General features: G+C 43.5%; 1 pseudogene across 1 annotated transcript in view; it reads right to left on the reverse strand.

Moving 5' to 3' along the window:
- Positions 1 to 1,599: 1,599 nt before the first annotated feature.
- LOC309713985 (partitioning defective 3 homolog) overlaps positions 1,600 to 13,265 on the reverse strand; it is a 360,712-nt pseudogene continuing 349,046 nt past the window's right edge. Inside the window, exon 24 of the transcript XR_014280682.1 lies at positions 1,600 to 5,325. The product of XR_014280682.1 is annotated as a partitioning defective 3 homolog (transcript). The remainder of the gene's footprint in view (positions 5,326 to 13,265) is intronic.

Consider the following 13,265-nt stretch of genomic DNA (forward strand, 5'->3'; position numbering starts at 1 on the left):
TTGTTCAGTAGATGGATCAACTGAATGAAGTCATCTCTCAGGTCCTGTTTCAGATCTTTCCTCATATTTAAAAATAATAAATTAATTAAAAACAAAAGAATGATGAATGAACAGATAATGTTCACCTGCTGTGGATACTTTTTAGTCCTGCCACTCCTTCACTTGTTGAGTTTCCTCAGATTTTTTAAAGTGTGCAGCTCAAACAAAACAGTCTGAAAATGGTCAAGTAAAAGGTCAGGACTGAAAATGAGTGAAAAAAACCTCATGTCTAAAGAAAAAGGCTCCTTGGACATGAAATATTTAAAAAATGAGATGTGGCTCAAGATTTAGGATAGCACTGTAAACACATCACTACTAAAAAAACTGAATATCAACAAAGTTAGACTTTACATTATCTTAAACTAGACTTTTAAAGCTGTACTCAGCTGTACTCAGATGTGAAGGAAATGTTTTAGACTGGCCACAAAAAAATGTTAAAGAAAAAAAAACTTGTCTTGTGATACTCTACAAAAGCATTGATATGTATTTCTATTAAAGCTCTTTGAATTTTGGGAAAGGTGAAAGCTGAAACAGAGCTGGAACATGACCAAATGCAGTCTCTTTCCTCCCCATTTGCTCTATTGACCCTCAATCAAAGGCAATATAAAAAGCAACGGACTGTGGCTCAGCAGGGATGTTCAGAGAAGAGTTACTTCAGAGGTGCTTTTAAATTTCCCCTCGAGGTATTATTCAGGGTTAAAGTCACCCTCTGTCCTCTCACAGGCTGGACAAATTTACTCCACTCACTCTTCACCTTAATTTTACTGCTGCACCCCAAGGCGCTATACGGAGTAGTGGATGTCTCTACCCCTGGTGCATGTGCTCTATACTATGTTTCCTCTCTGAGCAGACGGATTCTATCAAAAGCCTTTCCCTTCCTCAGGATGAGGCAGATTTGGCAGGAGTTCTGTAATGCAGGGCCAGAACCTGCACTTTCTAAAACCTTCCTTTTCCCCGGAGTTCAACATCATAAACTTAACTATTGTCTTTATCACCATCAGCGTCATCACAGGATGTTGTTAGAAGGAAAGCCGGCTCTAGGCTGGAGTGTAAAGAGATGAAAAACAAAGAGAATGTGCGAGTGTGGGGCTTTTTTTGTACCTTTGGATTTGTTGCCACTTTAACAAATGTGGGAACCACATTTTCAGCTAGCGCCAGTTTATAGCTGCAGTTAGACCATAAACGTTCCACTTGTTTCAGCAGTCAAAAAGTGATAAGAGCAACTGTTTAGAAAGTTCAGCCTTTACTCAGGTCTCTCTTGCCTTCATGTTGAAACAGTGAGAAATGATATGGCAACCAGATGACGAGTAAAGTGAACGTTCCTAGTTCAAATGCATGTGCGTACCTCTGAAAGAGAACAGCCAATTTTACTTTCATAACCGATAATTATCATAAGTTCAACAATGTTTCATTTTGAATTCTTGAATCCTGAATACATATCCGGTATGGCAGCAGCAAGAATAAGTTATTCATTACTTCCCTTAGCTGGCGTTATCAAGGAGAGGAACAATTTGTGAATGTTAAAGCAAAGCAATCAAGGGAAATTACTGTTACAAGGACTGAAACTACCCTCAATTTATTCGCTGAAAAAATGGTTCATATCATATGTACAGAGAACAGCAGAAACATTTCTTAATGACACACTGTTGTATAAAGGAAAATTGCACAGTGCTTACATATTAATATTTTTTTTTCTTTTTTTTCACTACCATAGTACCATGTTGTGGATAATAAAACACAATAAAGGAAGGCTGTAAAAACACAATGAAAATATGGCAATATCTTTCTCATTTATCCCAGGACTTTAAAAAAATCTCCCGAAATAATAGCTTTATGGGGGAAAAAAATATCCATATGTCACAGAGATGGAGAACAAACATTAATTACACAACACAAATAATAAATGTGCATTATGGGATATCATCTAATTTGCATAGGAGAGATGGGGAATAAAATCATTAGATATCACGGGCGCCTCTACAGTTCATGAGACATGAAACACGGACACGTTGGTTAAAACAGCTGCTGTGTCAAAGTTCCTTTACATAAACACATGCACGCCCATGCAAACACACACACACCACCACCAACAACAACAGCAACCACCACTTTCATCTACACAACCAGATCCAACAATTCTGCCCAGGCAAAAAAAAAAGAAAAAAAGATGCAAACTGACAGACAGAAGGAGGAGATAAATGTGGAGAATAAGAAGAAGAGACAGCAAAAGTGAGCGCCGCCTCGTCAGTAACCTCTCGTTTGTAGTGCGGACTCAGAGGAATAGTTGTGATTACTCCATTGACTGAATCATCTGCAAGGTCAGGCCTCCCATCTTCTCTCCCTCCTACTCCTCTGCTCTTCTCCCACTCGGCAGCAGAGTGGTTCATATGGCTGCCAAGACATATTCAGAGACATATTGGAGAATCTATTTACTGGCAGCATTCACAGACACTTAACCACATGGCCACCTACATACAAGCACGATGCAAAAATTGGTAGCGAAACAAGCTTACTCATGCTCTCCTTTCAATATCCTTGCATGTGTGAGGATACTTTTTTTTTTTGCTGCTTGTGAGGACCGTAATCGATAATCTCACCAGCGACTGTGAAACTGTAGCCTGGAGTTTTATCTTAATCCTAATTCTAGTCTTATGCTGTTATATTTTCAGCGTACTTAAGTAGGGCAGGGTGGAGAGATCTGCTGTATGTGCTGCCAGCGCACTGCAGTGTCCTCCGAGAGAACTCTGTACGGACCAGAAAGCAGCGTTATAGGAAGAACAAGGCCTCGGTGGTGGCCGCAGCTGTCCGTGTGTGTGTTCCCAAAGAAGTATAATCCCAGACTCGGCGCTTAACCCGGGGCTCAGGAAATAACAGAGGTTTAGCGAAGCAAATTCATTTGAATGATCACAAAGGGGACAAAAGAGAAAAGTGCAATTCATTCTGTGAGAACTCCAGTCAGTGTATTATATCGAATGCATTTTTTTTTAAGCAACAAAGCTTCGGCCTGCTGTCTGTGGTAGGCTGATTTGTCTATGGCTGGAACATGGAATTAGAGAGACCTGATTTGTCAAGCTAGCTTTTAACAGACTTCTTGGTCATGCAGATGTCTCGCTGGGTTTCTTATTACATGTGCCTGATCTCAGAGTTGAGAATCAAGGAGTTCACTTGTTAGATACATCCTTGGTGTTCAAAATAAATCCATCCAAGCGTGACTGAAGTTGACACAAAGAAACCACCAGAGGTCTACATGTGTCATATGACAATGCTGGAGATCTGCTTGTTGAGCACATTCACCATGAAACAGCATATTGTAATACCACAACAGTTACAAAAGACTGTTGTGTAATGTAGCAAAGGAGAAGTCTGATCACCAGCCTGATCACATTTACACCTCAGTTTCAAGTTGAAAGCATAACCTGTTTTTTTTAGTGCATATAAACATATATCCAAGTCATTTTTCCGAACCTGATCTAAATCTAAACTGTAACTCAAATGTAATCTGCACTTTTCTCCTTAAGAAAAAAAAATTGGCCTCACATAGCAAATCAGGTCCTCAACTCCAGAAGAGTGAATTCTTGTTTGGAAATAATGGAAATAATCATGAAGGTAAACAAAATCAGCTCCATTGTATCTGCCCCATGGATATGCAGCACTACACCAAGGCCACCCACAGCAGAGCTGATGCAGTTTCCCATGTAACTGCCCTGATGAAATATTCAGCGAAGAACAGCTCAGATACCTAAAGGCCAGCAGGCTTCGGTTACGGCCAAATCACTCCAGGCGAGGCCAGGGGCCAAGCGGCACGCCGCCAAGGTTGCCATTTTTTATCTCCTCACCGTACGTGAGAACAAACACAAACGAAGGTGTGCATTTATTTTTAATGACGTACATTAATTAATAACCCAGACCTGACCCCATTTGTACTGCTGGATTCCCTGAGTGGGTGGAGCGGAGCAGAAATAAAGAAGATCTAAAGCCGTTTTCCTCCACTGAGAGTGCTGTATATTGATGGCGACAATGTGAGAGAGGGGGGGAGGGGGGACTGATAAAGCAGCCAGCAGAAGGGAAGAGAGAATTTAGGATTATCATACTGAATACAAGAGGGGGTTGGAAAGAGGATACAGACTTTGAGTAAGTCCTGTATCTGAAACCAAAAGGGACATTTCCCTGAAGTGAGGGGGATGGGTGCTCATGCCCAAAACCCAAGCTCTGACTCCACAGTTCACACAAGCTTTTTAACCTCCACACTCTCCCACTACATGTCAGCTCCTGCCAGCACTCTGTCACCTTCTCTCTCTCAAATACACACACACACACACACACACACACACAGTTAAAGTCGCCATGAACATCAAAAATAAGCCTCATTCACACAAGCGTGGTATCGACTGAGGTCTAGCAGATGCGTGGTAGAAAAAGCATGTCTGGACTGAGACTTGCCCATTAGGTTACGACTGTTTAGGTGCAGCGCTGCTGAGATCCCCTCAAACAGTGCTCTGTTGTGATGGCAGCTTTTTCCGGGTGTGTTAGATGGGTCAAAACAGCAGATCACGAGTCAAAAACACCAAACAATCAAATGACGTTAAAGGCACTTAAAGGATAAACATACAAGGTATGAATGATCACAATGCTGGACTATAAAACAGCTTAAAAAGGATCACGGTTCTTAATTAAAAAAAAAATCTTTCTTTAAATATAAACATTTTTTACAGCAGTCCTATAAAAATCTTTATATTTCATATTTTTATTTTAAAAAAATCCCACAAATCTTGTTTTTGTTTTTTTTTCCCTGTAAATGCTTGTTAGGATCAGTCCTCATCTCCTTAAAGACATCCATATTCTTCCTTTTCACCCTCTCAGGAATAAAACAGCCTTCCCTTCACTGAACTCTGATGCCTGCTGAGCTTGGCAATTTGGGACGGTGATGGGGGCACGTCCTGTCTGTAGGGCCCCTTGGGTTTTGAGAGGGCCCGAGCTATGGCAGAGCCAGTGGCTTGAGTGCTGTCTCTGTTCTGGTCAAAGGTGATGCCGCTGGGGGTTTCCTGTGCAGGAGGCGGCCTGGTTTTGCTGGCCTCCTGCTCTCGACGCCTTTCCTCCTGCCTCAGCAACTCCTGGGTCTCGAGGAAGACGCGGGCGTTAATACTGGGTGTTCCCAGGTAGCCGTTACGTGACCCCTGGCCCCCGGAGTAGCGAGGATTTTCCTTGGATGGCTGAAATCCCTCTGCTGGCACGTACATCTTATCCCACGAGTCCTGGGACGCCGCACTGTTGTTCTTGCGAGGTTGCCTAAACACACAGAAACAGGTAGGAGGGTCAATTGCACTGTTTTCTCAGTCACCTTAAGCAGCAATTAAATCTAAAGCGAACAGAGGTGGATTTTATTTGATTCTGTTTAAAAAAAAAGCCCCCTGGGTCAGCAGTATTCAAGGGGAATTCAAAAGGAACTGCACTTCAGCGGAGAACGGGATCATTTTCACATTTGTGTGAGAGCTAAAAGCAGGACGTGGCATTCACTTAAAATACTGAAAGCAACATCAATGGTGCAGAGGGGTCTGTTTTAGGCTCCTGCGTGATTAGACTGAATCCAGTAACATAAAAGAAAAAAGAAACGAGACATGAAAGAGGCAGGAAATAAATATCGGAAGCATGAAACGCGTGCAGGACTATTATTTCCACATTGTAAACAAACATAAATGTTAAAACCTCGCTGAGAAAATGCCGGCTTTCATCCATTTAACTTGGTATTGGGGATGCAGATGGGTGCACTTACAGACCAGACAGAATAATGGTAGGCCTCAGAGAGTTATCTGGCTTCTACTCATCTTCGACTTGCCTGTCAGCCCATGCACTGACAGGCCGGCCAAAGATTTATGGACGTATCTTTTGTTAGAAACAAAATTTAAACAAAAGAGCTATCATCCATGCATGCTTCCCACCACACGTGCTCCCCTTTCACCTGGACAGCTGTCATTGAAATCTGCAGGGTCTTTGGCTATTAGAATCCATTAGAGCAGACGTGGGATGGAATATCTGTGACAGTGTCTTTTGCATCAGGGGTGCTAAGAGAGATCCCATTCACACCTCACTGACCCATTGTGTGCTTAAAAGGCTTTTGAGTACAAGGCACAAGACTGCAGAGGGAGACAGGGGCCCGGTATGCTTTTAGGCCAGAACACCTGCATTCCAGGGAGGCTGTGAGGAACAGGCAGAAGACACAACTGTGTGGTTTTACAATTGAGGGAAGTGGGACTCATTTCTCAATTTGTACAAACTGAAAAAACAAAACAAAACCCAACAACCATGGTTTTTAATTGCACAATCAACTAGATGAAACTGATGAATTTTACTCCATTCAAAAATATGCCCATTTAAAGTTTTGATGGAAGTGGTGACACATGTCCAGCCAAGTCAGTCCAGCATTTGGTAAGAAAGCACTTTTGAATATAAGCATGGTAAATATATATAGGCAGATATATTGGCAGTGGAATATGTACGATGGCCCTGAGTGTTCAAACGCAGTGCAACTGAGGCTACGTCCACACTAGCCCGGATAGATTTGAAAACGGTGTCCAGGCATCTTTCTTGGCCTTAAGACAACAATTCTGATGGCTAAAAATCCAAACGGGACACCAAAAAAAAATAAATAAAATAAAAATAAAAATATATGTATATATATATATATATATATATGTATATACTGGTAGACAGAACAATCAGCCGAGACTGCAAGACCAGACTGACCAACCTGTGCACTGCCTGGATTGATTAGCAGATGACTCGTAATCTGGAAGCAGATGACTCGTAATCTGGAGAGGAAATGGCGTGTCACAAATCTAGAGGATCATCATTTAGCCTGGAGAAATAGTTTGCTGCTTTATAAGAAAGCCCTCCGCAAAGCCAGAACATCTTACTATTCATCACTGATTGAAGAAAATAAGAACAACCCCAGGTTTCTCTTCAGCACTGTAGCCAGGCTGACAAAAAGTCAGAGCTCTTTTGAGCCAACCATCCCTTTAACGTTAACTAGTAATGACTTCATGAACTTCTTCACAAATAAAATTTTTATCATTAGAGAAAAAATTACCAATAATCATCCCACAGATGTAATATTATCTACAGCTACTCTTAGTACCATTGATATTAAGTTAGACTCTTTTTCTCCAATTGATCTTTCTGAGTTAACTTCAATAATTACTTCCTCCAAACCATCAACGTGTCTTTTAGACCCCATTCCTACAAAACTGCTCAAAGAAGTCCTGCCATTAATTAATTCTTCGATCTTAAATATGATCAACCTATCTCTAATAATCGGCTATGTACCACAGGCCTTCAAGCTGGCTGTAGTTAAACCTTTACTCAAAAAGCCATCTCTAGACCCAGCAGTCTTAGCTAATTATAGGCCAATCTCCAACCTTCCTTTCATATCAAAAATCCTTGAAAGAGTAGTTGTCAAACAGCTAACAGATCATCTGCAGAGGAATGGTTTATTTGAAGAGTTTCAGTCAGGTTTCAGAGCTCAGCACAGCACAGAAACAGCTTTAGTGAAGGTTACAAATGATCTTCTTATGGCCTCTGACAGTGGACTCATCTCTGTGCTTGTCCTGCTAGACCTCAGTGCAGCGTTCGATACTGTTGATCATAATATCCTATTAGAGCGATTAGAACATGCTGTAGGTATTACAAGTACTGCGCTGCAGTGGTTTGTATCATATCTATCTAATAGACTCCAATTCGTGCATGTAAATGGAGAGTCCTCTTCACACACTGAGGTTAATTATGGAGTTCCACAGGGTTCAGTGCTAGGACCAATTCTGTTTACATTATACATGCTTCCCTTAGGCAGTATCATTAGAAGACATAGCATACATTTTCACTGCTATGCAGATGACACCCAGCTCTATCTGTCCATGAAGCCAGATAACACACACCAATTAGTTAAACTGCAGGAATGTCTTAAAGACATAAAGACCTGGATGGCCGCTAACTTTCTGCTTCTTAATTCAGATAAAACTGAGGTTATTGTACTCGGCCCTGAAAATCTTAGAAATATGGTATCTAATCAGATTCTTACTCTGGATGGCATTACCTTGGCCTCCAGTAACGCGGTGAGGAACCTTGGAGTCATTTTTGACCAGGACATGTCCTTCAACGCACATATTAAACAAATATGTAAGACTGCTTTCTTCCATTTGCGCAACATCTCTAAAATTAGAAATATCCTGTCTCAGAGTGACGCTGAAAAACTAGTTCATGCATTTATTACTTCCAGGCTGGACTACTGTAATTCATTATTATCAGGATGTCCAAAAAACTCACTGAAAAGCCTTCAGCTAATCCAAAATGCTGCAGCAAGAGTCCTGACAGGGACTAGAAAGAGAGAGCATATTTCTCCTGTTTTGGCTTCCCTTCATTGGCTTCCTGTTAAATCCAGAATTGAATTCAAAATCCTGCTCCTCACATACAAGGTCTTAAATAATCAGGCCCCATCTTATCTTAATGACCTTGTAGTACCATATCACCCTATTAGAGCGCTCCGCTCTCGCTCTGCAGGCCTACTTGTTGTTCCTAGAGTATTTAAAAGTAGAATGGGAGGGAGAGCCTTCAGTTTTCAGGCCCCTCTTCTGTGGAACCAGCTTCCAGTTTGGATTCGGGAGACAGACACTATCTCTACTTTTAAGATTAGGCTTAAAACTTTCCTTTTTTCTAAAGCATATAGTTAGGGCTGGACCAGGTGACCCTGAATCCTCCCTTTGTTATGCTGCAATAGATGTAGGCTGCCGGGGGATTCCCATGATGCATTGAGTTTTTCCTTTCCAGTCACCTTTCTCACTCACTATGTATTAATAGACCTCTCTGCATTGAATCATATCTGTTATTAACCTCTGTCTCTCTTCCACAGCATGTCTTTATCCTGTCTTCCTTCTCTCACCCCAACCGGTCGCAGCAGATGGCCGCCCCTCCCTGAGCCTGGTTCTGCCGGAGGTTTCTTCCTGTTAAAAGGGAGTTTTTCCTTCCCACTGTCGCCAAAGTGCTTGCTCATAGGGGGTCATATGATTGTTGGGTTTTTCTCTGTATCTATGAAGCGCCTTGAGGCGACTTTTGTTGTGATTTGGCGCTATATAAATAAAATTGAATTGAATTGAATTGAATTGAATTACAAGAAGGCCTATGACTCAATGCCCCACAGCTGGATACTGGAATGCCTAGAATTGTACAAGATCAATGGGACCCTAAGAGCCTTCATCAGGAACTCAGTGGGGATGTGGCGTACAACACTAGAGGCCAACTCCAAGCCCATAGCACAAGTCACCATCAAGTGCGGGATCTACCAAGGAGATGCTCTGTCCCCACTGCTGTTCTGCATAGGCCTGAACCCCCTCAGTGAGATCATTAACAAGACTGGCTACGGATACCGACTACGGAACGGAGCAGTTGTCAGCCACCTCCTGTACATGGATGACATCAAGCTGTATGCCAAGAGTGAACGAGACATCGATTCACTGATCCACACTACCAGGCTATACAGCAATGACATTGGAATGTCGTTCGGACTGGAGAAGTGTAGTCGGATGGTAACAAAGAGAGGGAAGGTAGTCAGAACTGAGGGGATTGAACTACCAGAAGGCAACATTGCAGACATAGAGGACAGTTACAAGTACTTGGGGATCCCGCAGGCGAATGGGAACCATGAAGAGGCCGCTAGAAAAGCTGCAACCACCAAGTACCTGCAGAGGGTCAGGCAAGTCCTGAGGAGTCAGCTGAATGGTAAGAACAAGATCCGGGCCATCAACACGTACGCCCTGCCCGTGATCAGGTACCCTGCTGGGGTAATAGGCTGGCCAAAGGAGGAGATAGAAGCCACTGACATAAAGACAAGAATGCTCCTTACCATGCATGGAGGGTTTCACCCCAAGTCCAGCACCCTGAGGCTGTACGCTAAGCGGAAGGAAGGGGGCCGGGGACTGGTGAGTGTCAGCACCACAGTCCAGGATGAGACAACGAACATCCAAGAATACATTGGGAAGATGGCCCCAACTGACCGAGTGCTCAGTGAATACCTCAGGCAGCAGAAACCCAAGAAAGAGGAGGGAGACGAGGAACCATCATGGAAGGACAGGCCCCTGCACGGTATGTACCACCGGCAGATAGAGGAGGTGGCTGATATCCAGAAATCCTACCAGTGGCTGGACAAAGCTGGACTGAAAGACAGCACAGAGGCACTAATCATGGCAGCACAAGAACAAGCTCTGAGCACAAGATCCATAGAGGCTGGGGTCTATCACACCAGGCAAGACCCCAGGTGCAGGCTGTGTAAAGATGCCCCAGAGACAATCCAGCACATAACAGCAGGGTGCAAGATGCTAGCAGGCAAGGCATACATGGAACGCCATAACCAAGTGGCCGGCATAGTGTACAGGAATATCTGTGCGGAGTATAACCTGGAAGTCCCGAGGTCAAAATGGGAGATGCCCCCAAGGGTGGTGGAGAATGACCGAGCTAAGATCCTGTGGGACTTCCAGATACAGACGGACAAAATGGTGGTGGCTAACCAACCGGACATAGTGGTGGTAGACAAACAGAAGAAGACGGCCGTAGTGATCGATGTAGCGGTTCCGAATGACAGCAATATCAGGAAGAAGGAACACGAGAAGCTGGAGAAATACCAAGGGCTCAGAGAAGAGCTCGAGAGGATGTGGAGGGTGAAGGTAACGGTGGTCCCCGTGGTAATCGGAGCACTAGGTGCGGTGACTCCCAAGATAGGCGAGTGGCTCCAGCAGATCCCGGGAACAACATCGGAGATCTCTGTCCAGAAGAGCGCAGTCCTGGGAACAGCTAAGATACTGCGCAGGACCCTCAAGCTCCCAGGCCTCTGGTAGAGGACCCGAGCTTGAAGGATAAACCGCCCGCAGGGGCGTGCTGGGTGTTTTTATATATATATATATATATATATATATATATATATATATATACACACAGATGTTCCTGTACACTATGCCGGCCACTTGGCATACATGGAACGCCATAACCAAGTGGCCGGCATAGTGTACAGGAACATCTGTGCCGAGTATAACCTGGAAGTCCCGAGGTCAAAATGGGAAATGCCCCCAAGGGTGGTGGAGAATGACCGAGCTAAGATCCTGTGGGACTTCCAGATACAGACGGACAAAATGGTGGTGGCTAACCAACCGGACATAGTGGTGGTAGACAAACAGAAGAAGACGGCCGTAGTGATCGATGTAGCGGTTCCGAATGACAGCAATATCAGGAAGAAGGAACACGAGAAGCTGGTGAAATACCAAGGGCTCAGAGAAGAGCTCGAGAGGATGTGGAGGGTGAAGGTAATGGTGGTCCCCGTGGTAATCGGAGCACTAGGTGCGGTGACTCCCAAGCTAGGCGAGTGGCTCCAGCAGATCCCGGGAACAACATCGGAGATCTCTGTCCAGAAGAGCGCAGTCCTGGGAACAGCTAAGATACTGCGCAGGACCCTCAAGCTCCCAGGCCTCTGGTAGAGGACCCGAGCTTGAAGGATAAACCGCCCGCAGGGGCGTGCTGGGTGTTTTTATATATATATATATATATATATATATATATTCGTGGGAACTGGTACACGCTGTCGTATACGCTGGTCAAGCACATCCCGAACATGCTCAATGGGTGACATGTCCGGTGAGTATGCTGGCCATGCAAGAACTGGGATATTCTCAGCTGCCATCTGCCCTGAACAATGTGAACCATGATTCATCCGTGAAGCGCACACCTCTCCAACGTGCCAGACGCCATCGAATGTGAGCATTTGCCCACACAAGTCTGTTACGGCAACGAGCTGGAGTCAGGTCAAGACCCCGATGAGGACGACGGGCATGCAGTTGAGCGTCCCTGAGACGGTTTCTGACAGTTTGTGCAGAAATTGTTTGGTTGTGCAAACCAATTGTTCCAGCAGCTGTCTGGGTGGCTGGTCTCAGACGATCTTGGAGGTGAACCTGCTGGATGTGGAGGTCCTGGGCTGGTGTGGTTACACGAGGTCTGCGGTTGTGAGGCCGGTTGGATGTGCTGCCATATTCTCTGAAACGCCTGTGGAGACGGCTTATGGTTGAGAAATGAACATTCAATGCACGGGCGACAGATCTGGTTGACATTCCTGCTGTCAGCATGCCAATTGCACGCTCCCTCATTGCTTGTGGCATCTGTGGCATTTTGCTGTGAGACAAAACTGCACATTCCAGGGTGGCCTTTTGTTGTGGGAAGTCTGAGGTACACCTGTGCACTACTCATGATGTCAGATCAGCATCCTGATGTGGCACACCTGTGAGGTGGGATGGATTATCTCAATATAGCAGATGTGCCCACTACCACACATTTGGACTGATTTGTGACCACTGTTTGGGGGGGATGGTTATATTGTGTATCTGGAATGAATTTTAGGTCTCTACGTCCATCCCATGGGGAATGGGAGCAGTAACAAAGGTGTTGCATTTATATTTTTGTTGAGTGTATATATTATAGTGGCATTCCCTTTTCAATTAAGCATTTATTGTAGTCAGATGCTGACTTGGGTACAGTTGCATATAACAAAAATCAGGGAGCAATTTAAGAAAAAAGATTGTTGATGGCATTTTGTTATTTTAATTTTAAATGAAAAATGTTTAGGATCATGTTAGATTGCTGCTGTCAGTGTGACTTTAAAAGGGTAATTAAACACTTAATATAAACAAGTTTGGATGATAAACATAACAGGTGAATTTATAAATATATATGTATGTATGTATTTTAATATCTTTATTTAAAATAGCATTTACTTGTGCAGTCTCTGTCTGTTCTTTCCTCTTGCAATCAAACAAAAATCAAATGGTGAAATGTTATTTTAAGCACCATTTAGACAACTTTTGTACTTAATATTTAAATCATCCCAAAATGCCACAGGACAAAAATAAATAAATAAATAACAGGCAGCATATTTTCAAGTCTTGGAGACAACATCAGGGAACATGATGGTTTGTGATGGACTGACCTTTTCACATAGGACTGTTGTGCCCCTATGTATCAAATGCAAAAAGCCTAAAAGCTGCAACCATAACATTTCTTCAGAGCTCCCTTAAACATCGCAGATAGGGTCCCAAAGCATGACTGCAGTTTAATGAATGAAATATTTGCAAAGAAAAGTATAAGGTAGGATAAGAATTTGAAAATCTGTGGTGGAGTACTTTTTGCTTGCGGTAAAATAAAAA

The sequence above is a fragment of the Aulonocara stuartgranti genome, assembly GCF_965226115.1.
Source record: "Aulonocara stuartgranti genome assembly, chromosome: 9".
Lineage (NCBI taxonomy): Eukaryota > Metazoa > Chordata > Actinopteri > Cichliformes > Cichlidae > Aulonocara > Aulonocara stuartgranti.